The sequence below is a fragment of the Canis aureus genome, chromosome 31 (assembly GCF_053574225.1).
Source record: "Canis aureus isolate CA01 chromosome 31, VMU_Caureus_v.1.0, whole genome shotgun sequence".
NCBI classification, from domain to species: domain Eukaryota; kingdom Metazoa; phylum Chordata; class Mammalia; order Carnivora; family Canidae; genus Canis; species Canis aureus.
In genome coordinates, this window is record NC_135641.1 from 11,188,257 (window position 1) to 11,216,187 (window position 27,931).

Below are 27,931 nucleotides of genomic sequence, written 5' to 3' on the forward strand. Positions count from 1 at the left end.
TTGGACTGGGCTGGCTGCTTTCCATCTCATGACCTTGTTCAGGACTTCATTTTGCCTTGACTGTCCTCCCAAACCTCTGTCATCGTGCTCTGCCAACACCGTGCTTCTGTGTTACTTGCCACAGGGTAAACTTCCCCACATCCCAGTCCTCCTGTTTCCTGTTTCCTGGTTCTGCTATCTCTCCACCCAAACTTCTCACCAACGAGTGTTTCATACCATGTTGTGCCAGGGTGGCCTTTCCCATATGATAGGGCAGGTACAGTAACTAGAGTGTGTTCTTAGCTGTCCAGTCTCAAATTACACTCTTCAGGCTTAAAGTAAGCGTTCACTCCGGTGGGTATTTAGTGCAAACTCGTTCTGTTTCTCATTGCCACTTTGGAATTAGCAGTGCCAATTCTGACCTCGTAGAGAAAAAAGTTCTGAGATGGAGTCTTTTTAATGAGAATGTCCCTCACCATTCTGAAGCCATTTACAAGAAACACTGCGCTATCTGATTCTCCTAGGCTGCATACATGGGAGCTGGGCTTATGGAACCTTGGAGAATTCACTTTCAGCAGTTACAGAAGGATAGACCTTACCTTTATCTTACTGTGGCTGGAGAAATGCCCTTAATTTTATCAACTTGCTATAACGATGCACTCATAATCTGTACATTGTCATACGATGTGACTTCAAAGACATCTTGCAAGATGATAATAATATTGGTAGACATTTCCTCCACCAGTAAAACTGAACTTGTTAGTGCACAAATGACATGTAAATTGAGGTGCCAAATGTCTTCAGAAGCAACCAAATTATATTAATGACTCAGAATGGTTGGTTTTAATTAGTGAAAAATATTGGGGGACATTATGTCCGGTACTCTATGAACATTATAAATTGAGTATTTATAAAAAATATTTTATTCCTAAGAGAAAAAAATCTTTCAGATAGTTCATTCAGAGACTAGCTGGTGGATAAAGATATATTAAGCACTCGTTCTTGCTTACGTTATATTAAATATATCCAACTATAAAGCAAAGGTGATTGAATAACCAAGAGTAAATTAGCAATTACGTCTCCTCCAATGAATAGCTCTAAAACTACCTCCAACAAAATTGAAAAATTGTCAAATAAAATGTCACAAATGTACATATTTATTTCAAAATCAATTTGGTTATTAAATATTAATTTTATCTGCTTTTAGGTGTCTATAAGTTTAAGCCAAATATTTTATGAATAATATATGTTCTGTTACCGAAAGCTAATCATTTGCAGTTTGGAATCAGGGCCTCTATTTCCACAACACAGAATGTCCTAAAATCTAATACAGCAACAACAACAAAACCTGATAAATGTACAGTTGGTTGAACAGTTGTGCAAGAAATTATTGGAATTGTAGGAAGTTTTAACTTGGTTGTTCCCTGAAGATAGATTACAAATAATACAGTTAATTTATCTATTTTGTGAGTTTCCTTGTGTGTAGAGGGAGATTGATTGAGATTGGTGGTCAAAGAGTAAGTCACTGAAGGATAAAATAAGAATGAAAACCACGTATCGAAATGCGGAAAGATTACTATATACAAGCACAATGATGACTGATAGAATTTACACACCCACTCATCATGTGCTGTCACTCTCTGGAGTGCTTTATAGGCGCTGACTCATTTAAGCACAGAAAGAAATGATTTTGCATGAAAAAGGCAGAAGAATGCCTGGGGAAAAGGAAGTGCTTTTAAAAAGAGAGATCAGGATCAGCCTAGCCACAAATAGGGTCTTTGAGAGTGGAAACCACGATGAGCTGTCCTCATGACAATACAGAATATATTCCAAATGCTATTCTTGCACTACTTTTGTTGAGTCACCTGATCATACCTATGTACTCAGATTTTGAGACATGAAAGCAAATCAGGATTTCACAGCTTAAGCAAGACAAGAAGAACTTGAATGATTTTGATCAAGAGATCTAAAAACTATTCATGCATTGAGGGAGAAGAAAGATTCCTGAAGGAGGAAATAATTTAGCCTTAAGAAGAAAAGACTGTGGGGATAGTAATGTAGACTTAGTACATCCTCTCTCTCTCTCTTTCTCTATCATCTCTCTATCTATATCTATCTATCCCTATATCTATCATCTAATATATATTACATATTTTATATGCACAACATATATATTCATTTTATTCATATTACATACGTATCTATACACTTGTATACTGAGGTTGCGGTGGATAGGATCGATTTTCAGGATGATGGGATACTATGTTAATACATTGAAACAGGAAATGATAGAATCTTTTCCTTTCCATCAACGTCTTTAAAAATAGGATGAACTCCCACTCATTTGGTATAAATGTGGATATGTCCTGAGATAACAGAATGGCTGGGATGACCCTTTAACACCCCTTCTCTTTCTCAGAACCTATACTTCTCTGGTTATACATTCCTTTTATTAGAACAAGTCCATAAAATTGTCTATAAACAAAAGCAAGCTTTCCTCCCTGAGTACTTTAGCTCAACTGGGAAATATAACTGCATACACAACATGCCTCTTGGTTCTTTTTTTGAAATTAAAAAAAAAATCAATATCAAGAATGCTTTTTTGACTAGTGCAAAATACCTCAACCGATCACAGGAGGAAAACAACTTCTCCGATGTAAGTTGTTTGGGAACATCATGAAGTCCTGATGGTTTGGCTTGTGACAGTAAGATTTCATTTTCTCTGTTATTCCTAGTGTGGAGGCAACACAGATATAATTTCTCCAAGGTCAGAGGGGAAGGAAAATGAAACTCTCATTAGTAGAGTCAATTCCCTGACTCTGTTAACATCTGCAGGTCCATTTCCTGTGGCAGCGCAAGTAGTGTTCTCATCAGAACGTTAGAAATTAAGGCAAACAGAGTGAATGGGGGTGTAGAGATGCACCTGTTTCTGCCTCCAAAATTTATACTCCTACCACGGCCATGCTATTTAATTATACATGAGTTCTATGAAATATGTTTCTTTGATAACTGATCCGTGATTACATGTGCTCTGAGGAAAGTTCTGGTGCATTACGACATCTATTTTGCCATTTTGCGCTATCAGCCAGGACACCTTAGTCTACAATACCTTACTGTAGCCTTATTCCCCTAGCAAATTATTGCCTGCTAACTGTTTATCTTCTGCAGGTAAACCTAACTTCCTGTCTCTTCCAGAAAATTATCTGATCTTACTCTTTTAGCGACCTTCCTACAATTATAATGAGCTGAACATTCATATGTATATTGGTGGAAGGAACAATTTTATGGGATGTAAAATTACTAATAATGTGTAGATTTCAAGCTTCAATTTTCACCTGTTTGAGAATGAAGTCTATTTCAGTACTAAACAAACCCTTCACAAGAACAATCATAAGGACAAAAAACAGATAGCTAATCAAGAACAAAACATCTAGGGATGCCTGGGTAGCTCAGCAGTTGAGCATCTGCCTTCAGCTCAGGGTGTGATCTTGGGGTCCCGGGATCAAGTCCTGCTTTGGGCTCCCACAGGGAGCCTGCTTCTCCCTCTGCCTGTGTCTCTGCCTCTCTCATGAATAAATAAATAACATCTTTAAAAAAAGAGAACAAAACATCTACACTTCAGCAATTGAGATACAAGTGAAAACATCACAAGGGGAAAAAAAAATCTCTAAAATCAGGTAGCAATAAATTATAGATATAGCAGAGATATAATTACAGGAATATAATATGAGGAATATAAACAATTCATTATTTTTCTAAGAATTTTTGAATCATTTTATTTTGGTTTCACTAGTTTTATCTCACATAGTGAATCTTTTGTTGTTGTTTTTGTTGTGTTAGTTATTCACAAAATCAAGGCAATTAGATACTCTTGTTCAATTTAAAAAATGGTCCAGAGGATAGGATTTATTCTAAAATCATTAATATGAGAGAAAGCTATATGAAGATCATTTTTGTTTTCTATTCATTAAAGGATGGAATTCTAATCTTTCTCTTGACACATTTTCTAAATCCTGTCTATTGTTTTGAAAATTTGGGAATTAAGAAAAGCCGACTTTTCCCTGGAGCTGGTGGGAATCCTCCTTAGAGTTTGTGATGTGCAGAAATCTACAATTTGTCTTTCAGCTGGGGCTCCAGGGAGTGAATGTGAGAGAGAAAATAAAATGCGTCTTATTACATCTGGTACTCAACAGTTGCTTCTCAGCCTTTTGGCTAAGATCAAATGCATCTGGTACTCAACAGAGAAAGTGATATTGTTAACGTACATCCCACTTGGTGGGAAGCCAGCTTTAGGATTAAGTAACATGTGTGGGTATACAGAATAACTTGGCTGCAGAGACAAGAAAAATGGACACAAATAACGGATGCATTGAAAACATCTCACCCATCTTAGGAGAGAAATTTGAAGGCTCCTCTTACTACTTCCTCAGTCTTGGGGAGACAATATACACAATGGAGTAATCAACTTTTCCAAACAATTCATGTCTGTCTTTATATCTTTCAAGGATTTCTCATACTTTTTAGATACAATGGATCATAGTTTTGGATTTTTTTTTTTAAATCCAATAATTTTTTAAAAGATTTTTACTTATTCAGGAGAGGCATAGAGAGGCAGAGACACCAGGTAGAGGGAAAAGCAGGTTCCCTGCAAGGATCCCTTTGCAGGACTCAATCCCAGGACCCCAGGATCACGCCCTGAGCTGAAGGCAGACGCTTGACTGCTGAGCCACCCAGGCATCCTTCAATCATTTTTTTTTTTTTAATGTGGAGTAAGAGAACCTCCATCTTTGTGTGGAAAACCCCCCTCTTTGTGTCATCTAAGGGAATTTTAACAAGTGAAAAAGGAAAAGGATAAAGAGAAAGATTAGGGAGTGCATGCATTGACCTTAATTATATTTAGATAATTTGACTTTGGGGACATATCTCTTCTCCACATGAAAAGAAAGGGTTAAAACTGGCCAAAGAAGATTTAAAGTTTTGTATCTCAAATGATTAGCAAACTTATCACTAGATACAAATAGATTGAAAGTAAAAGGATGGAAAAAGATATACCACAAATTCGGTGGTTTAGAATTTTTTTTTTTTTTAGAATTTTTTAAATTTATTTTATTTTAATTTTTTAAAATATTTATTTATTTATTTGAGGGAGGAGGGGCAGAGGAAGAGGTAGAGAGAAAATCTCAAGCATATTCCCCATTAAATGCAGAGCCCAATGCAACGGTGGATCGCGGAAGCTGGAGATCATGACCTGGGCAGAAACTAAGAGCTGGATGCTCAACCAACTGAGCCCCCCAGGTACCCCAACTTTTTAAAACATTCTTAAAAGAGAAAATTACCCCCTCACACTTCTGAAGGCATGAAATGTAAAATCAAGGTATTGTGAAGGGAAGCATTCCCTCTGAAACCTCCAGGGAATGACCATTCCTTAACTTTTCCACCTGCTGGTACCCAGGCATTCTTTGGCTTGTGACTGCATCCCCCAATCTCTACCGGCATTGTCACAATGCTGTCTTCCCTGTGTGTATGGGTGTGGTCTTCACATGGTGTTCTCCTGCACGTGTGTGTGTCCAAATTTCCTCCTTCTTCTAAGGCCAATCATATTGGTTAGGGTTCCACTGAATGGAGGCATCTTAACTTGATGATATCTACAAAGACCCTATTCCCAAATGTAGTCATATTCCTAAGTACCGGATGATTAGGAAATCAGCATATCTTTTAGGAGGGTGCAGTTCAATCCATAGCAGAATTCTGATAACAGAAATTCTGCTTTTACCATGCAGAAGCATTAGAATTGTATCTCAAACCTTTTTACCTTGCATAGGTACCAGCTGGTCACCTGGAATCCCTTAGCTGAATATAAAATCAGGCTGCCTCAGAGGGCCCAGTGGAACTGCTGTCTTAGCTTTGACTCCCACTTTGCCATCAGATTGGCCTATATTCTTTTAAAGAGACTCCTCAGTAACGTATTACTTTACATTATCAATAATTGTGATTTTAGGAGATGAATGTATAAAGCATATCTCTTTTCCTCTATGACCTTTCTTCCCTGCCTTCATTACTCTTATCTAATTGCATCAGTAGGAGATAGACGAGGTTTCCAGTTTTAAACTCAGCTGGGATGGCCAGTCCTGTTCGCAGCTACCCAACAAAAGCAGCCTCTGCCTTTAAATCTGCCAAGTCAGACAACAACCACAGTGACCCATCTACTCACATCTGGGTTCAGAATTTATGGAGGCGGAGGTGCCACAGGGATGCAGAGCAGTGACCAAAGGAGGAGCTACCATGGCTCAATGTTTTTTCTGTAGAATGTTTTGTTTTCCCAGTGGACATCAGATGTGTCTTCCCATAATGTCTAACCTTTCAGGGAAGAGCCCCCTCCGACCTGAGATATTTTCTTCAAGCTGTGTGATTGAAAAAGAAGCAGCCACATTATCTTTACAGACCCTGCCAAGCAGGCCCAAGCAATTGGCTGGAATGGATTATGGAGGAAACCTGGCGAGTCTAGCCACCCAGGTGTCCCTCTTCCCTCTTCCCTCTTCCCTCTTCCCTCTTCCTTCTTCCCTCTCCTCCTCCTCCTCCTCTTCCTCCTCCTCCTCCTCCTCCTCCTCTTCCTCCTCCTCCTCCTCCTCCTCCTCCTCCTCCTCCTCCTCCTCCTCCTCCTCCTTCTTCTTCTTCTTCTTCTTCTTCTTCTTCTTCTTCTTCTTCTTCTTCTTTTTAAAGATTTATTTATTTAAAAGCAAAATGGGGGGTGGGGGGCAGGGAAAAGGAAAAAGAATGTCTTGCAGACTCCTGCTAAATGAGGAGTCCTACTCCGGGCTTGATCCCAGGACCGAGATCATGACCAGAGCTGAAATCGAGTCAGTCACTTAACCAACTGAACCATGCAGGTATCCCAAAAATCTTTCTCCTTTTTAAAAAATACTATGATTTCCAGCTATAGATTTCTCTCTAAGCCCTGTGTTTGCAGGTCTCCATACATTTGATGTGTTGTGTCTTCATTTCATTCCTATGACAGTGTTTTCTAATTTATCCTGTGATTTTTTTTTTCCCTTTGATCCACCGGTTATTTAACTGTGTGTTGTTTAAATTTCCCCAGTATTTTTCTTTTGTTGATTGCTAATATCATTCAATTGTGGTTGGAGGTTTTGCTTTGCATGACTTCAATCACATAAATGTATTTAGTTTGTCTTACGGTTTAAAAATGGTCCATCCTGGAGAATTTTTCATATGCCTTTGAGAAAATGTATATTTTGCTGTGTTTAGGTAGACATGTTGGTAAATCCAATTGATTTACTGTGATGTTCTTCTTCCCATTTTTTTCCTGCCCATCATTGAAAGTGAGGTATTAAAGTTCCAACCACTATTGTTAAATTGTCTATTTCTCCCTTCAATTTTGTCATATTTTGCTTCATATATTCTGGTAATTTGTAGTTATGGGAACATGTTTATCATCATTATATCTCATTGATGGATTCCATTATTTTCTCATTATAAAATTTTCTACTTTATCTTTAGCAACATTTTTTTGTTTTAATGTTTAGTTTTGTCTGATATCCAGATTTTTTATGGTTGCTGTTTGCATAGGATATTTTTATTCATCATTTTGTTTTAAGCTTATTTGTATCTTTGAACTAAAGTGTGTCTCCTGTAGACAGTTAGTTGGGCCTTATTTTATTTTTATCCACTATGATACAAAAGTCTCTGCTTTTTGATTGGATTGTTTCATGGATTCACATTTAATGTTATTATTGGTATTGTTGGTTTATGTTTGCCATTTTCTTTTTGTTTTCTATACATCCAAGTCTTTGTTGTTTTTGTTCCTCTGTTCCTCCTTTACTGTCTCCTTTTGAATTAAGTGAATATTTTTAGGGCAATAATTTATATACTTCAATGATTTTTTTACTATATTTTTATTTTTGTAGTGATTGCTCTATGGCTTCCTTATCAAAACCTACTTTAGATTTATAGTAATTTAATTCCAGAAAGATATATAGATATATACAGACACACATATCTTCTTCCCTTTTTTCTATGTGCTATTAGTATTAAATATATTACATCTGTAGGTATTATAAACCTGATCGTACATTATTATAATTACTACTGTATGATTCTGTGTTTTATTTTTTTTATTTTTATTTTTTTTATTTTTATTTATTCATGATAGGCACACAGTGAGAGAGAGAGAGGCAGAGACACAGGCAGAGGGAGAAGCAGGCTCCATGCACCGGGAGCCTGACGTGGGATTCGATCCCGGATCTCCGGGATCGCGCCCTGGGCCAAAGGCAGGCGCCAAACCGCTGCGCCACCCAGGGATCCCTGATTCTGTGTTTTAAAGAAGTAGGGGGGTATCCCTGGGTGGCATATATATATATATATATATATATATATATATATATATATACCACTTTTAAAGATGGTATATCTTTTTTTTTTTTGCTTAGTTATACTTTTGTGAAGAGTATAATTTTTTTTAAAGCTACAAAATGTCAGTTCAAAATTCACCATTCTAGCATACTTGGAATGCAGATAAATTCTTGGTAGACACCTCTGTATTTGCAGCATGGAGAGATTATTTTATCTAGAACTAGTGAGAGATATTAGCTTTATAAACTATATAAACACTGCTCATCATCTTGATAAGTATATAAATACAAATATGAAGAGTGGGGGACAGTGGAACAGCACGTCAGGGATGGCTTCTCTGAGCGATGAAATGCAGGAGTGAAGCGAGTAGCAAGCCAAGTATATCAGGACTAATAATGTGTACGAATGTATGAATGTCCGGTGGCAGGAAAAGGGACACTTCCTTTTTCTTTCTATTTTTTTTTTAATTTATTTTTTATTGGTGTTCAATTTACTAACATACAGAATAACACCCAGTGCCCGTCACCCATTCACTCCCACCCCCCGCCCTCCTCCCCTTTTTCTTTCTAAAGATTTTATTTATTTATTCATGAGAGACACAGAGAGAGGCAGAGACATAGGCAGAGGGAAAAGCAAGCTCCCTGTGGGGAGCCCAAAGCAGGACTCAATTCCAGAACCCTGGGATCATAACCTGAGCTGAAGGCAGACGCTCAACCACTGAGCCACCAGGTGCCCTGTGACACTTCCTTTTGAGGAGCTGAAGGAGGACCATGCAGCAGAAGTCTTCAGGGAAAGCCTTGGGACCCAATGCTGAGGTGTGCAGAAAGCAGGCCACCAGGGGCTTGAGGCCACACACAGATTCCTGCTTGATATTTCACAGGAGCAGTAAGTGGAATATTTGTGTGTTTTAAGCTGAGAGATAACATCTTCTCATTTGCATTTGAAAATTATTATTCTGGTTTTGTGTGGAGAGTTAAATTGGAAAGGAAGTAATAATAGTAAGTTATTAGCTGCTCTAAAAGACAAGAGGAGAGTACATAAACTGGGTTTGTGTGATTACAGGGGGCAAAATCTATGCAGCTGAGAAAATGTTTTGGACATTGAGAATAAAATGAAAAATGCGGAATTAGAAAGCGTGGGTAGGGGGGTGGGGGTGGGGATCAGTAACATTTGCATTAAATTTAAATCTTTAAAAGTCAAAAAAAAAAATCTTTAAAAGTCTTGGTTCTAATACCTCCCCTTTAGGAAACCAGGCTATTTTAAGCAAATACAGTGCAACATGATGCAGACTGTAAATACACATTAAGTTCAAAAGCCAAAGTAATGAAATCTTGCTGAGCCTAGATCAGAACAATTGAAAGAATTTAAACTGTGGTTTTCTATCTCATTTTCCTTCTGGGTATTGTGCTGGAGAAGGACATGGTTCCCACAGTATCTACTCAGGGAAGTGATTCTCTTGGTTCCAATTTGATAAGCTGCTTCTATGGGCATATCTGCATTTTCAGAAATCCAGCCCTTTCACCACTGCTATGAACTACCCTCTGCTCCCACTGGTGTGGATCCTGGTAGCCAAGACTGACGGGGGATTTTCAGCAGCTGTGAGTTCTCGCGCATGGCTATGACATAAGTTCCTGCCGCTGAGAGGATGTAACCAGTCTCTGTAGATGTGGGTTAGTCTCTCAGCCTATTGATATTCTGGGTGAAGTCATTCTTGGTTGCGGGGGTCTGTCCCATGCATTTGTGGGCATTTAGAAGCATCCCTGGCTTCTACCCCTAGATGCAATAGTGTCCCTCTTCTTGTGACAATCAAAAATGTTTTCAATCATTGCCAAATGCCCCCTGGAAATCGAAATTGTCTCTGATGAGAACTACTGGTTTAAGTTTTAAAGTTGGTTTTTTTTTTTTTAAGGTATTTACAGACTTTGTAATGATTGTTGTAGAGAATTTTGAAAAATGAGACTATTATATATATACATTTTTTGAGAGACTGTATTATATTTAGTTATTAAAAATATACTATTAACGTTCTCTAATGAACAATTTTAGTTTTGGGACTTAAATAGAGAATAAATGCTAAATGTTTGATACCACCATAGCAAAACTTTGATGTTCCAAAATAAGAACATGGTTAAACAAATTTGGTATGTGCATATGATAAATTTAGAAATAGTCATTACAAATATCACAAGGAAAGGACTTGTTGACATGGGAAAATACCGATAAATTGCAAAATGAGGACACAGCAGCTGCAAAGTGATGTGTAGAGTATGACATAAAAAATATGTGTGTATCTATGCTTTGATGAGAAAAAAAAAACTCTCTAAAGACCTGATACACAAGGGACACCATTTTAGATTTTTTTCTAGTTGGCGTGATTGTCCATAAACTTTGTTTAAAACCAAAGCCTGATTTACAGCTCACCACGCATGCATTGTACATCAGCTTTGTGAATGAGTAGCCTAAAGGAAAACCATCCTATCCTTGAGATACCCATCAGTGTTGCTACTCCCTGTATTCCTTGACGTTAAAACTCATGATTCCTGCCCATATGTTAATTTATAATCTTTTGAGCTTTTGTAAGATGTAAAATGTATACAACCCTGTAATTTTCTGTTCATTTTCTGGAGCTCTCCCTTCCCTGTAAAGTGCATGTTTCCTGGGCAGTTGCCTTAACAGTCTTTCCTTATTTGAGAGATTCAAAAAGATTTATTCATTTGTGTCCAGAGCTTGTATATTCTCCATAGATATATGCGACAATATTAAAAGAGGTTATCTTTGAATGGTGGCATTACATAGGATTTTTGTCATTTTTATTTCCTTTGTGCCTCTGTATTCTCCAACTTTCTTGCATTAGACATGTATTACATTGGCAGTGAGAAAAAAAAGCAGACCATAAATGTTGTTCTTTAAAGTTATCACATTTGTAGAACTTCCTGCACCTGGTATTCAATCCCTACTTCTGAAATCATATGACTGAAATCACCATTATGTTCTTACAAACCATATTTGACCTGCACACAGTTGAAAGGATTTTCACTGTGGTAAAGACATACATTAATCCAATCACCCCAATAACTCAAAAGTAATGATTTAAAGTTAAGAGAACTTTTGAACTCTTAGCTTTATATCATGGGACTACTATGTTTTTATATGATTAAGGGGAAAGATACACAGCTACTGCATTGACAAGGAAAAAAAACTGGCTGTGAAAGCAACAGATAATTACATGGAAAAACACATGAAAGTACAGAAAGAAATTGATATGTTTTAACAATATTATTTCCCAAAAATGGGATTTTGTGATATATATTATTTTTCTGCTTTGATAGTATTGCTTGAATGTTCTATTTACAAAAGAAGTTTTGTCTAAGGACATTCAATAACAATGACAAAATGGGCTATTTTCTACAAAGAAAATAGAGACGCAATGGTATCTCCAAAAATAATATAAGCAGAGCTTATTTGAGATATTTGCAGGCAGTTCTCATTTTACAGCAATCAAATAGCATGAGAAATATATGCTATTGTTTGATACCTCTACGCTATTGCAATATATTACCGTCACACCAATTGCGTGACCATGAAACTTATAATTAACATTATTTTGTTTTTTTCTTAGAATTTTGAAATGATTTGAATAGTGCAAAAATTCTAAATATGTCCAGAGAAATTTACTTCTTGTTCCTTCCAATACATTCCAGAAATAGGAAGGTATCATTCTGCTGACAGAAATAGATATTTGCTCCATGTACCTTTTAAAAACCCTAAAGGTTGGCATTTGAAAGGAATTAGCTAATCTGCTCTGCTCAACTAGGGTTTTAGAGAAGTAAAGAAGATAAGAGCCCACTTCAGTTTTCTATGAGGGGATTTCCATTTTTGGCTAGGGAGTAAAACGTTGTGCTTGACCGTTCCTCCCAACATGACTGAAAGAAAACACATACATTCCAATGCCATATAACTACATCGTAAGGACGTTTATATGATTGGACTTCTAGGAAAAAAGAATAGGAAGAGTGGGGCATAAGTGATATTTGAAGAGACAAAGATGGGAATTATACAAAACTTTTGAAAGACTACAATGCTTGTCCTCAATGATCTCAGAAAAACCTGGGAAAAATGAATACAAAGGAAATCTCAACAAGGCACATTATAGACAAACAGATAAAAAACAAAAGGAAAAACCGTAAAAGGAGCCAGAGGAAAAGCTATATCCCTCTCAAGGATTGGAGAATCAGAATGATAGATACATTTTCTACACAAACTTGGAAATGAGAAAGCATTTTTAAAGCTTAAGAAGAGGGCATCTCCACTTCTAGACTTTGAGCAAGGTCTCCAGACATGAAGGCAAAGTAAAGACACTATCAGATACATTAAAGTTGAGAGACATTGTCACAAGTGGGCTGACACTGAAAAACAGTAAGGGAGATCCTGCAGGTTGACACAACACACCATAGAGAAGCCCGAAATCTCAGAAAGGAATGAGAAGCACTGGTACGTCTACATATGTGTCTCCATAAAAGAAAAAAAATTATTGGGGCACCTGGGTGGCTCAGTCTGTTAAATATCTGCCTCCAGTTCAGGTCATGATCTCAGGGTCCTAGGGGTCAGGATTCCTACTTATTGGGGAGTCTGCTTCTCCCTCTCCCTCTGACCTTTCCCCTCACTCCACTCATGCTCTTTCTCTCTCTCAAATAAATAAATAAATAAATAAAATCTTAAAAAAAAAGTATTAAAGCTATACTAATAACAATATGAATTTGAGATTTAAAACATATATAAAAATAAAGGAGACGTGACTTGAATCACTGTAAGGTCTTTACATCATCATTAAGAGGTAAAATAGTAACCCAATAAATATATGAATGACATGGATTCACTAAGTTGTACACCTAAAACTGATGTAACATTGTATGTCAATTATAGTCAAATTTTTTAAAATGTAAAAAGAAAAAAAAGAAAGATATGGTGAGTTAAGGGTGAATATTGTCACCTCTAAGGTGTCCACTAAAATAACAATACGAAAATATACTAAAAGGCAAAAGAAGAGATAAAGAGGAATTCAAAACATATTTTCTTAATTGGAAAGAAAAATATCAAAAGAATAAAGAGATGACACAGTTGGGAAAAAAAAATCACAAGAGAGCAAACTAAGGCCTAACCATATCAGGAATGAAGTGTAATGAAGTGGACTAAAATGAAGACACACATTTTAGATTGGATACAATAGTGTAGCTCAAATTATGTGGCGCTCAAAGCAGATACTGTGTGTATGAGAACACAGGGTGAAAATTGAAAGCATCCCATTGGATATCTACGGAGGTCACACTCTTATTAAAGACTTTAAGTCAAGGAATAGAAGAGAGGAACATTTTATAGGGAGAAAACAGTCAACTGAATGGGAAGATGTAATAATCCTAAATAGGCATATACCTTATGCAGAGCTTCAAAGCATGTAAGAAAACATGGTGGTAGAATGAAAGGCTAGGAGGGTACAGAGTTGAAGAGTTTAGTCAACTACTTTCAGATATGTGTGTGTGTGATCAACTAAACAAAAATCAATAACAGCACTTTTAAAACATATAACATTTTAAAAAGCAACTTTATTAATGAGAGACTTGAAGCCATGAGAATTCAAGTCCTGTAGCTTTGTTCTTTTCTTCCACAATGCTTATGACTTTTTTAAGTCCTTTGCATTGCCATATGAATTTCATAATCAGCTTGACAATTGCCGTGATAAACCTGTTGGAATTTTGATAGAGGTTGTGATGAATCTACAGAATATTTTGGGAGAATAGGCATCTTCATCATTGTGAGCCTTTGTTGTCTTTGTTACGTAAACTAGCCCCAAATGACCTCTGGGTATTGGCTCCTATGTTGTTTACTTCTTTGCTGCAGGGTGAGACCTGTTAGCTCAAAAACCCTCCAGCATCAAACTCAAATTTTTACACAGCCTATTATTTTAAAAATAGCCCCAACAAGCCTTTAGGTTGTTTGTTTCTTTACTGCAGGCTGAGACCTGTTAGCTCAAAAGCCCGCTAGCACCAAACTCAAAATTTTACAAAGCCTATTATTTAGAAATAGCCCCAAATAGCATGCAAGCCATTTGGAGCCTGCCTGCTTTGCATATTCAATAAAACCTCATCCACATCTGTTGGCCATTGATGGGAAGAGTTTTGTGATTGTCAGACCCCAAGCAAGGAGCACCCTTCTGAGCTCTCTGATCCAGAGAATCCCTACTGTGCTGCTAGGTGGCATCACCTGGACAAGTAAGCCTGGGCCCTCTCCGTCCTGGTGGATGTCCTATCCCATCTGGATGGTGGTCTTTGCTACATTAAGCCTGAGGATGGTTTCATGCAGCTCCGTCCAAGCATGGCACAATAAGGGTTGTGGTGTGTTACTGCTTGTCTTGGTCACTTTCTTTTCCCTCATCAGCTTCTAGAAATCCAGCTGTCATCCACTCATGCCTGTGGTGTATCTCTCTTCTTACTTATGTAAGATCTCCTTACCTTCTCTCAACAGCACTTTGTAGTTTTTACTGGACTAGACTTAAACAACTTAATTTGGATATATGCCTGGGTGTTTTGTACTTGTGACACTACTGTAAATTGTATTTTAAATTTAATTTATATTTTTTGTTCCTAGTACATAGAAATACTATTGATTTTTGTGTATTCATTTTTCTAGTCTGCTGCCTTGCTGAACTCACATAGAAGTTCTAGTAACTAGATCCCATAAGATTTTCCATGTTTTCTAAATGTTGGGTAGATTTCACTTGTGAAGCCATCAGGATTAGAATTTGGGGGGGAGGTGAAGCTTTTTGAGGACAAATTCAATTTCTTCAAGAGGTATAGGGCTACTCAGAGTACTTATTTCTTTTCAAATAAACTTCTACAGTTTATCTTCCAAGGAATTTGCTTATTTTGTCTCAGTTGATGAAGTTATAAACTTAAAATGTTCATTCTATCATTTTTATATCTGTAGAATCTGTTATGATGTCAACTTCCTGGTTTCCAATATTAGTAATGTGTTTTTGTACTCCTTTTCCTGCTTTCCTTTGCACTCCTTCTCCTCATCTGTCTGGCTAGAGGTTTATGAACTTTATTAATCTTTTCAAAGAACCACGTTTGGTTTCATTTGGGTTTTTTCTTAATTTTTTTTTCATTTAATTGATTTTCACTTCCATCTACATTATTCCACTAGCTTCCATTCAATTTATTCTTCTAATTTTTAAGGTGGAAACTGAGATTACTGATTTAAGACCTTATTTTTTTTCTTCTAATGCTACTTCAGTGGTATCCCACAAATTTTGGTATATTCAATTTTTCTTTTCATTCAAACTAAATATAAAATGCTTTTTAATTTCCCTTTTGACTTCTTTGGATCATCCTGAAGTATTTTATTAAGATTTCAAATATGTTGAAAAAGTTTCCATCTATCTTTATGTTATTAATTGATCATTTATTTCTAATGTTGTCAAAGAACATTTTTTTTTTAGATTTTATTTTATTGAAAGAGAGAGCACACAATGTGAGTGGGAGGAGGGGCAGGAAATGAGAAGCTCAAGCAGACTCCATCCTGAGCATGGAGCCCCATACGGGGCTTGATCCCTTGACCCCACTTGAAATCAAGTCAATCACTTAACCAAATGAGACACCTATGGCCCCCCAAAGAATATATCTTATGTGACTTGGATCTTTGAAAACTTATTGAGATTTGTTTTATAGCCAAGATTATGGCCTATTTTTGTAAGTCCTCATGTTCAATTGAAAAGAATGTGTATTCTCTTGTGTTTTATTGTTCTATAGAAATTAATTAGGTCTAGTTGGTTCATATTATTTCTTCAAAAATATTACAAAAAGAAATTTAAAACTCTATATATTCCTATATCCACATTGCTTCTTTAATTTAAAAAATGTTTACAAAGAAAAGATAAACCAATTCTTAACTTACTTCATAATACAAAACCACTCTTCATAGCAAAATCTGAAAAGGACATTACAAGTAAAGAAAATTACAGATCAATATCTTGTGAATAGATGCAAAAAATTTTAATAAAATATTAACAAACCATATCTATAGATAAACTAAAAGGTTAACACTTCATGATCAAGCAGGGTTTATTCCATGAATAGCAGGTTGGATTTACATTTGAAATTTAATCAGTGTAATTCACCCCACAGACAGATAAGAGAGAAGGTCTATACATTAGCCTCAACAGATAGAGAAGGAAGTTGACAAAATTTAATATACATAATAAAACTCTCAGAAAAAATAGGAATAAGAAATCTGGTGAAGAAGCATGTCCCATAAATCTAGAGCTAACATCACAGTTAATGATGATATATTCAATAATTTTCTCCCTAAGTTGATGAAGAAGCAAAAATGTTCACTATTGTTGAGTTTCTTCAACATTGTATAGGCTATATTTCTTTTTTTTAAAGATTTATTTACTTATTTGAGAGAGAGCATGAGCAGGAAGGGCAGAGAGAGAGAGGCAGTGAATCTCAAGCAGACTCTATGCTGAGCATGGAGCTCCATGGGGGGCTCCATCTCAGGACCCTGAGATCACAACCTGAGCCAAAACCAAGAGTCAGAGGCTCAACTGCCTATGCCACACAGCTGCCCCAACCTTGTATGGGTTATCTTAGCCAGTATGATGAAATACAAAACAAGTTAATAAAATGTATAAATATTAGAAAGAAAGAAGTAAAATTCCTTTCATTTTCAGATGATAAGACTGTGCACATAGAAATCCAAATAATCTAAAACCAACTAATACCAATGTGAAAATTTAGCAAGGCTAGAGGATGCAAGGTCAGTATATACAAATAACATATATTTTGAGATTCCACTCTAAATAATTGAAAAATATAAATATTTTAAATGTCAAATATATTCTCAATCGAATAAAAAATTCAAAAATGTAGAGATTAATTTTGACAAAAATGTGCCAGTTCTAGAAACCACAAAATAACAGTAGGACAAATAAAAGAGACCTAAATAAATGATGGAATGATGGAATAAATAAATAACAAGAAAAAGTGTTTGGCTTCCAGACTCATTAGGGAAATGTAAACTAAAGTCACAGAGGTCACAGCCCCACACCACCAGAAGGCCATGATTACAAAGACAAACACTGGCAAGGATATGGAGTGCACTAGCTCTTAGTAGTGTCCTTGGAAATGGGCAATGCTCAAGCTCTTTGGAAAACTCTATCTGGCAGTTTCCATTTAAAAGATATTAATGGGGCGCCCAGGTGGCTTAGTCAGTTAAGCATCTGCCTTCAGCTCAGGACGTGATCTCAGAGTCCATCTAGCCCTGAGTCAGTCTCCCTGCTCAGCGGTGAGTCTGCTCCTTTCTCAACCTCTGTGATCTCTCTGGCTCTCACTCTCTCACAAATAAATAAATAAAATCTTTTAAAAAATGATATTAACATTAATTAGCCCAGAAATTCTACTCTGAAATATATATAAGTGAATTAAGTATATTCTAAAAGGCGTTTATTAAAATGTTCATAGCAGCTCTATACATATGAGTCAAAAAGTCAGAAAAAAAACCCTCAGATACTCTCCAACAGGTGAGTGGATAAAAATTAATACATAATGGAATATCACACAATGAAAAAAATTAGCTATTGGTAAATGAAGAATATGGAAAGTTTTCAATTACTTGAGTGAAAAGGATCGCATGTATAAAATTGCACACTCTGTGATTCCTCTTATATGACATAAAAGCAAAGCACACAAAATCAATCCAAAACAGAACCTCAGTGTGAATTGCTATTTACAGAGGTCAGAATAGCGGTTACTTTGGGAGTACAACATTGGAAGAGTTCCAGAAATCTGATTCTCTATCCCCAAAGTTACAGTGGCCTATGGATGTCATACTCATCTCATGAAAACTTTGCAAAATACTTCAATTTTAGAGTATTTTTTAAAATCTGGAATTGTACGAAAACAACAAAAATTTGCTGGGCAAAAAGATCCTCAAGGTAAAATACAGTTTGTAGTAGCAGCCAGTCTGACATCTTTCGCACAATGGAGAGGCCATGCAGGGTGGGCAGAGGCCAACCTCTTTTCTCTGAAAGTCTCAGAAACTCTTCAACCGGCATGTCTGTGAGGAAGGAAACATGGGTCACAGATGCAATTTTACATTTTCTAGTAACCACATTCGGAAATTCGAAAGAATCAGTAAAGTTAATGTTAATAATATGTTTTAGTTAAGCTGATACATCTAAAATACTACCATTTCCACATGTAATCAAAATTTAAAAATTCATAGGATATTAATGGTTTTATTCACACTAAGTCTTTGAAATCTGGTGTGGATTTTACATACAGCACATCTCAGTTTGGACCAGGCATGTGTCAAAGGCTGTGTCACCCAATGTAGCTAGTGGGGACTATGGGTTATTAAGAGGGAGAGGGAGAAGTTCCCGTCTTAATTCTGTGTTTATTTCTTATAATTTTTTTTTTTCTGCTGGGAGTGGGGGTGTGGGAGGAGAGTGAGGTGGGAAGCACAGAGCCTAGGATCTTTTGTATTTGTACATGTGACACAATAGTTTCTTTTTACTGATCTCAACACTCTTTCCACGAGCTTTGAGCTTGCATATATTTCTTGGTCTTATCCCCAGTATAAGAGGCTTTAAAAACCTCCAGAGAAGTGATGCTTGTGGTATCTATCCAACACATTGCTAGGATAATTTGTTTAAGAAACGAGATTTCTTTGTCATGGGCTCTTTTAAGGTGTCATGTCAAGTTTGGGTAATGATTTTGTGTATAATTGTGATCCAACCTTCTAGAATTGTCATGGGAAATCTTGTTTCTGGTTTCTAGTTGGCAGGAGTCTGAGATTTTTCCCCGCTATATAGTAGGACCATATTCCTGGTGTCTAGCACTCCAGAACTCCACATTTCCTGTGGTTTCTGAGGAATGGGAGCTACTGAGTCCATATCTACATCTTTCACTGGGCAGAGGAGGGAGGTACCTTTTTCCCACTTCCTCCCTCTGCACGACTCCTGGTCCTAACTTCCTCCTTTCTGTTGTGCTCCTTGGTGGACAAGATGGAGAAATACAGTCGTGCACCTAATGGTTTCACCTCCTTTCCTCTCATCTGCTAAAATTAAAACATCTGCCACAAACCATGCTTTCCTTTTCCTATTTTACCCTAAATAAGAGGGAAATGGGAAGGAAATACAGAAAGTTTCTCTCTGTATACAGAGAGAAACGAGGCTTATTACTTTAATATGTTCCACAAAGCCTTTTATCATGTTGGGAATTAACCTTCCCAGATGATGGGTTATGATCCTTTATCCTGGTCCGTGGATCCAGATGGCTTCTTTAATCTTTGTTATTTATCCTGTGAATGGGGGTAGTGAACAGACATCTCCTAAAGAAGTGGAGTCTGTTTCATGTGAAACAAAAATTCAGAACCTAAGAGTCTGTGCTCAACAACATGGCAGATTCAAAATAAACTAAAAATCAAAAAGCTTACATTTTTAGAGGCAGAGTATCACAAGTTTCGTAGACCTGCCTTTAACTATTATTGCTATCATTATTATTATTATTAAAAATACTGTTTTGTAGGCCATCCACTCTTTGATATTGTCCTAACCTATGCTAGAAGTCTTGAAAAAAAATTAAGCCCTCCCATTTGCTAGGAAGAACTCTTGACAGGCAAGGGCAGTTCTGTAGGTACAGAAGGAGATGACATTCTAAGCAGTTAAGCCCTTCAAAGAGCTATTTTAACAGCTGAAGTCAGAAAAAAATGACAAGAACACAATTCTTTTCCGTATTTAATAAGCACAAAAATTCCATTCTGCATAGAATTACTTCATAAGGTTGCTTGTCAAAGTCCATTTTGAACATGTGGATTTTAGAGTTTTAATATATCTATTGTAGAAATACAGTATTAAGTTTCTTAAAGCTTCTTATCTGAGTTGGATGCCAACTGGGTAACAATAGTCCAATTGATGCTTTTAATTCTAAAAAGGCAGGTAATGGGTCCACTGGTTTGGTTAAATCTAAGGGTCTTAGACCACCGTGTTTTATTCTTTTTTGTCCTTTAAAGTACTATTCCAGTGACTCTGGTGGATTTCTTAGTTCAAAACAATGTGCACCCAGAAGTCTATTCTGCTCCTTTGGGACCTGCTCTCAGATGACCGGACCCCACGGCAGAGAGGAGAGGGTGGGCACCTGACCCATCCCACAAATCTGCCCAGACTCTCCAAGGACTTTGCTGCTGCTCTTGGTGAGTCTCTAGCCAGGGAGGAAACTATGGTGATGAATGATCCGCAGGGTCTGCAGAGCTATCGAATAGGAATTAAGGACATTTCAGAGTCCACATAAATATTTTCTTGTGGTGGATTCATCAGGTTAAAAACAATCTTGCTGATTTTATTTTCTTGTTCTTTCTGGTACAAATAATTTCTCATGGATTTGAAAATTTGGTGGGACGCAAGTCCCCTTTCTCTTGTGCATCCTGAATAATAATCTAGCCACCAATGGGGAGACATGGTTTCTCAGTCTCCAAAAAGGCACGTCAGAGGCTACCGAGCAAAAGGATCACGATTCCAGGTTCAGTTCTTCTCCTGACGACAGTCCCACGCACCCCATCCCTAGCACCTCATTGCTAGTAACACTGCAGTCCACTGGGAGAGCCATCCACGGATTCTACTGCCATGCCAAGTGGCGACAGGAGAAAAATGACCTCGACATGCCAGCAGGGGAGGGCCTGACAATTCCCCTCTTTGACTGATTTGATTATGGGTTTTCTTAAATCCTGATAAATAAAAATGCCAAATATTACAGAACTAAGGAATCAGATCAAACACACAGTAATCTAAACAGGCAGACTTTTTTTCTGAGCTTGTGGCTTCTTCATCCCCTTTCATTCTTGCATGAGAACCACTCTCTCCCATTCGAGGGCTGTCAAGAGACAGCGCTGCTTTGGGAGATGCCACTTGTCTTGTGCCATTCTGCGGAAACCAGTCAAGTGCTAAAAAGCTTTAACATTGGTCTGTGCTCGTTTTTTTTTTTTTAATAAAGATACAAATTTTTGTAACATGTAGGGAGCTGTCATTTATAATACCATAAACTAATTTTTGTATATGAGAAGTAAAAATTTAGAAAAATTTCCAAGATTTATATTAAGGGAATTATAAGATATTTTTAAAAAATCCTTTTCATTTTGGATCTTAAAATGCAGCTGACTGCTGATTCTTCTCATTCTTGTCTCCTTTGAATAGTCTGTGAGTGAATGCCCAACAGTCGTAGTGTAAGATGGCTTTGTTTCATTTAATTAACAGAGTCGGGTCTTTAGGGATTCTTCCCATTAAATCTGAGCAGTTCTGTAAGTGGAGAAGTAGTTTCCAGAGAGGAGGCCAACATAACCACCCACTGACACTTTTATAGAAATAATTCCACATTGAAGAGAGAGCCCCAGGGTAATGTTAGAGCAGTTTTCATCATAACTTCTAATTATAAAGCATAAGTCACTTCGGCAATTTCTCACATCTTAGATATAATAAAGGGAATAATTAACAGTGATAATTCTCATGCTGGTAGAGATACACAGCAAAGGAGGCTGAATCTTATACTTCAATAAAGTGAGATACTTTGTAGAATATCCCTCTACCTGAATTATTATTAAAGATCATTTACCAAAGAGCAGGTCCTGCTAAAAGCACTTGGGCTCCTATCCATCAGCTGCTGGGAGATTACTGGGGCTCATGGACGTTGTGCTAAGAAACCCCACTGTCAATAACAGACAGTAACTGTTGGTTGAGGATTGTTACCTGCTTATTGCAAACCACCCCAGGGTTGTCCCCTGCGCTTACAGAAGTTTGAAGCAACTACTACCTATCAAATATTTGTAGTGGTTCTACTGATAATGTGTCTAGCTATGATCTTAGTTTTCTTCTTCATACCTTTTTTTTTTTAAAGATTTTATTTATTTATTCATGAGAGACACAGAGAGAGAGGCAGAGACACAGGCAGAGGAAGAAGCAGGCTCCATGGAGGGAGCCTGATGCAGGGCTCGATCCTGGGACTCCAGGATCACGCCCTGGGCAGTAGGCAGGGGTTAAACTGCTGAACCACCCAGGGATCCCATTCTTCATACCTTTATGAGTCCCTCTACCTTTCCTTAAATCCTTCTAGCTACAATTCCTGTAGATTTTCCCTCCTCTGGCTCTCCAGCCCCTGGGCCCTGGACTGAAGGCCACCTGCCTCCTTGCCTCTGGGCTATTCCTCTCTCCGGCCTTCCACAAGGGCAGAGCCATCGTTTAAAGTGCATTAACTTACTATTGCTGGAAAGCCTTTTCTCTGGTGACTTCATATTGCTTATAAAATAAAAATAATCAAGCTCATAACCCACCTTCTCTTTGATCGGGTCCTTGGCTTCCTGGCCAGCCGCATGTCGGTCCATCCCATGTTCCTTTCAGCTCAGCAGGTCCCCTTAACTCCCTTTTCCTGAAATGCTTCTCATTTGCCTGGTTACTCACTCTTACCCAAACTTTAAGACTCAGCTTGGAAAATATGCCCTCCAGGAAACTTTCTTACTCTCCTTCATCTACCGCTTTCTGGCTACAATACTATTCTCTGCATTCCCCCAAATATACTTGGTACTGCTATCTTATTTCATGATAATGATCATTTTCAGTGGCCATCATCCCCTCAAGGTACACAGATTCCTGTAGGGCAGAGAACGTGCTCATCGTTGCCTTACCTTATCTGGTGTCTTGATATGCATGTGATTGAAAGTCAATAAATATTTGTTGAATGAGTGAATGAATGAAGGAAGATTAATGATGAATCTGCCAGCAGTCTTTTTTCTTTTAAGGTTTTTTTTTGTTTCTTTTTTTTTAATAATTAATTTATTTTTTATTGGTGTTCAATTTGCCAACGTACAGAATAATACCCAGTGCTCATCCCACCAAGTGCCCCCCTCAGTGCCTGTCACCCATTCACCCCCACCCCCCGCCCTCCTCCCCTTCCACCACCCCTAGTTCGTTTCCCAGAGTTAGGAGTCTTCATGTTCTGTCTCGCTTTCTGATATTTCCCACACACTTCTTCTCCCTTCCCTTCTATTCCCTTTCACTATTATTTATATTCCCCAAATGAATGAGACCATATAATGTTTATCCTTCTCCAATTGACTTACTTCACTCAGCATAATACCCTCCAGTTCCATCCACGTTGAAGCAAATGGTGGGTATTTGTCGTTTCTAATGGCTGAGGAATATTCCATTGTATACATAGACCACATCTTCTTTATCCATTCATCTTTCGATGGACAACGAGGCTCCTTCCACAGTTTGGCTATTGTGGACATTGCTGCTAGAAACATCGGGGTGCAGGTGTCCTGGCATTTCATTGCATCTGTATCTTTGGGGTAAATTCCCAGCAGTGCAATTGCTGGGTTGTAGGGCAGGTCTATTTTTAACTCTTTGAGGAACCTCCACACAGTTTTCCAGAGTTCTGCCAGCAGTCTTACAGGTTTCCTTCTTTCAGCAGTTTTTGCTGGTTACAGTTAAAGGAACTTTTCCAAGTATTTGTAGAATCATAAACCAGAGAAGCAAGGCAGAGCTATGGAAAACTGTACTGTAATATAAATCAATGTAATCAATGCTTTGTGTGTGTTTATGTGATCATATGATGCTGCAATATGATAACACAGGGTAGGTGTAACATCTATTATCATAGCGAAATAGAACAGCCTAAAATCACAGTATAAAATTTGCAACATCAAGCTACAGTTGCACTGGTCATGATAAGATGGGCAATGCTGCAGTAAAGAAAAAAAAAATCAGAAGAGCCCTCCAGATACCTCCACAAGCTAAGAACGCTAAGTTGTGGTAAGTATTTTTTTATTCCCAATATTTCAAATAAGATCTCTTCTCTTCCACTATGCCATAATTGATTTGCTTCTTCTTCTGTGGGGATAAAGATATGACAATAAGTTAGTATTTGTGTCTTGACCCAAGAGAACTATCTGTCATGAATAGTTGTAGCTTTTAAAAACAACTGTCAAAATACTTTAAATGCACCTTGAAATGGCACTCGGATTGAATTTGTTGGCCTGCTCTTAAGTTTGATAATATAATATGTTTTGTGTTTGCATAAATGTATCATATAGATAGACTCATGATGCATTAAAAGCCTTGGAGTCTGCAAGGTGACCTCACGTGCGGCACAAGACGCTGCAGTTGCCAACACTGGTGAGATGAGGATGTGGGGAGCAGGGGACAGGGCTCTTCTGCTCACCTTCCATCCTGGCACAGACAAGTCTTTGCAAGGTGCTCGTGTGTGGGTGTGGCTCCAAGTGTGCAAACCCCTCATGGCACTCACGACCTTGTGTGGTAATCTGCATACACCTGTCATCCTGGGCAGGGCAGAGAGCAGCTGAAGGGCTGGTAGATCTTAGCTAACAGGACGCACTGCCTGTGGCCACTGTGGCTTGGGCTGGCCCCGAGTCCCTGGAAAGGGCCACTCTTTGTGCCTGCCAGACATCTTCAAGTTCCCTCCGTGGGACCAGGGTGGGGCCAACTTGACTCCCAGATCTGGAGGGGACTTGACTTGGGAATGGGTGGACGTGGGACCTGGGTCCATCCGCCAAGCAGCACATTCCCCTAGCTAGTTGTGCAGAATGAGAGCAGCTCTAACCAGAGAAGAGCCTCCTTCTAGACTTTGTGGAACTTTCTAGAAAATAGTTTCTATTTTTCTGCTGGAATTGCAAGAACAAGGGATGCCAAGTCACAAACTTGCAGCTCCTAGGAGCCCACATGTGGGGCTGATAACCTAGGGCTCGGGCACCAAGAAATGGCCAGACTCTGAGGATGGTGTGGGAGGCCCGGATCCAACTAGGCTGGTGCCTCACGATTCAGCTCCTTGACTTCATTTGTTTTGTTTTGTTTTGTTCTTTACTCTCATCAGAGTAAACTGGGTTGCTATTCCTTGTAATCAAAAGAACAAATGAATACTGAGTGATTTAACTTAAATAATCTTGCTTGAAGAGAATAAAAAACAAATAAGAATCATAGATGTGCAATCTGAAATATGTCAGAAAACAAGTTGTACTTGAACTGACGGATCCTGACAGGAATTCCATTGTAGAATGACTGAGCTACACCTAGTTTTATATAAAATAAGAGATATTCGGTGTATTTTATCATTTTATCAGATGTTGCATCTAAATTGATGCTTAAAATACAACAAATTGCAAAATTAAGTTTTCATGTTTCTTCAGTAACATGTTTCAGTTTCTTCAGTTTCTTTCAGTTGGGAGGTGAATAACTCTGGATTTTTTCATTGAACCTCCATAAAATATATTTCTCTCTTGAGTATATTTTTAAACGTATTATAGATGTAACCCAATACAAATGCTAAATATAAATTATCTGAATAATTTTCTAATGATACTATGTAAGCTTCTGTAGCCTTCTCTAAGTACATGGGCCCCTAGGAAGTCTGTGAGTCGGCTTCCAATGGGTTTGTGACTCCAGAGTAGTGGTGTGTGTGCTTGTGTGTATGTGTGCACACATGTAAACAAATGCACTTTTCAGTGGGGACTGTTCATAGAGTTTTACCAGATTCTCAAAAGAAATCTAAATAAAGAAGAAACACCCTTGAAATGAACCAGAGGGTCTCCAGTCTCTTACTTTATTCTTTGTTTTCTGACCTGTGGGCAGACACTTCTAAGCAATCTGCCAAAGAATCTTTTCTTGGCATAAATTTCTATTATGAAATCAGTAGTTGGATGAAGTGAAATGTCTGAAAAAATGAGATTGGTGTGACTTATATATTCTGAGGTCCTGCTTCTTACTGCCAGTAATAACAGTGTGTGCAATGGAGAGAGACACAGAGAGAGGGAGGGAGAGAGAGGGACCCAGGAAAAGAAAGAGGGAGAGGAGGAGGGACAGATAGGGGGAGAGGGAAAATGTTGGATCCATCCTTAGAAAACAGGAAGCAGCTTTGATACGATGTGTAAAATGCTTGCCCTCATGTCTCTTACCATATGAGGTGAGATGTTCCTCATTTTTATTTGCTACTGGTCTTGCCTGTGCTTCTGTTTGTAATGGTCGCTTTATCTGAGATGCTCCATCAGGCCTCTGTGGCAGGATGCTTCCCACACCCCTGTGTTCCGCAGCCTGTGGGCCCCAGCTCCATAATACCCTGCATCATCAACTCTGTCCCTGGAAGGGATCCATTGCTTCTAATTGCCCTGTTCTTAAATACCTTCCCTTCCACTCTGGAGAGACACTTTATGTCTCATCTCTTTTACTTATTGATAGAAGACTCAACGACACTTGTCTTATGTAGTTAGCTCTCACCCATTCCAGAGGTTTCCAATTGCCTACCTGCCCTGAAGATGATTTCTGAGCTCCTGACCCACATCTATGTGCCGAGTTGACCTCTCCACTTCCATGTCCCACAGGCACCTCAAAGTCATCATTTCCTAAAACAAACTCAGACTTTCTGGGTTGGCATCTGGCTCTGCTGCTCATTGGCTGGATGTGTGATCTTAGGCAAATTGTTTATCCTCATTTTACCTCAGTTTTCTCTTTTATAAAACGGAGATGGCAGAGGAGTTGTAGGAAGAAAACACATCAACTACTCAGAACAGCCCAGACTTGCAGGTCTTAACTGAGACGCTGGTTGCTTCCAGTATCATTGTTATTCTTTTCTCTTGCCCCAAATTGCTCTTCTTCCAGACTTTTCCTCCTCATCAAATGGCACCCCCAGCTTCTCGGGCCCCACACACAGAAACCGCCCCTATCTTCTCGCTACTTTACTAAGACCTGCTGATTATCTCCAGAATGTACCTTCTATACCAAGATGCTTCTTTTGTATCCCTCTTTCCCATCTTGCCTGGACCGTCATGGGTGTCTTGGGTCCCTCTTCCATTCTTGCCCTTCCATGATCCATTGCAGTGAATGTTTAAGAATGTAAACTGCCTCTCATCAATCCCAGCTTCAATGCATTCAGCGGCTTTATGTGACTCAACTGAAAGCCACTGTTACCACCTTCTGTGGCTTCTGGCTATTTCTCAGTCATACTCTCGGCAGTTGCTATCATCTATCTTACCCACCAAATTGTGTGATCCAGTAGGCAGAATTGAATGCTTCCTTTTTCCATCCTGTCTCCAGACTTGCACAGGGTGCTCAAGAAACACGTCAAAAGAAATACAGAAAATTTCTGCTGCAAATTAATTTTGTCCATCACTTTTCTTTAGAGATTGCATCTCAACATTGTTGAATCCAATTGCCTTTTCTTACTGTCCCTCTTCATGGCTTGGTTCTCCTGGCTCCCAGCCCTTGGATGACTTCATCTCAGCTAGAGTCATCAATAAAGCTTTCATTTTCTTACTCCTTCCATCCAGGGTTGCCAGGGCCTATTGTTTTATCTTTCGGAACACATTCAAAATTAGGTAAGAATGCCACTTCCTTCATCAATCCCTTTCTAATCTTCATCGATCATTCATGGTCTCTACCTTCTGTGAATACTCTACCATTTTGTTTTTGTCTTTTGGTACTTGGTGACTTCTGTTTTGTTTGTACAGACATTTGTATATGTCTACTTGACTC

General features: G+C 38.2%; 1 long non-coding RNA gene across 1 annotated transcript in view; it reads left to right on the forward strand.

The window, feature by feature from the left end:
• The first annotated feature begins 34 nt into the window (after positions 1-34).
• LOC144302181 (uncharacterized) overlaps positions 35-27,931 on the forward strand; it is a 29,113-nt gene continuing 1,216 nt past the window's right edge. Inside the window, exons 1-2 of the long non-coding RNA XR_013369026.1 lie at positions 35-125; positions 5,129-5,274. This is a non-coding gene — a long non-coding RNA (uncharacterized LOC144302181). The remainder of the gene's footprint in view (positions 126-5,128; positions 5,275-27,931) is intronic.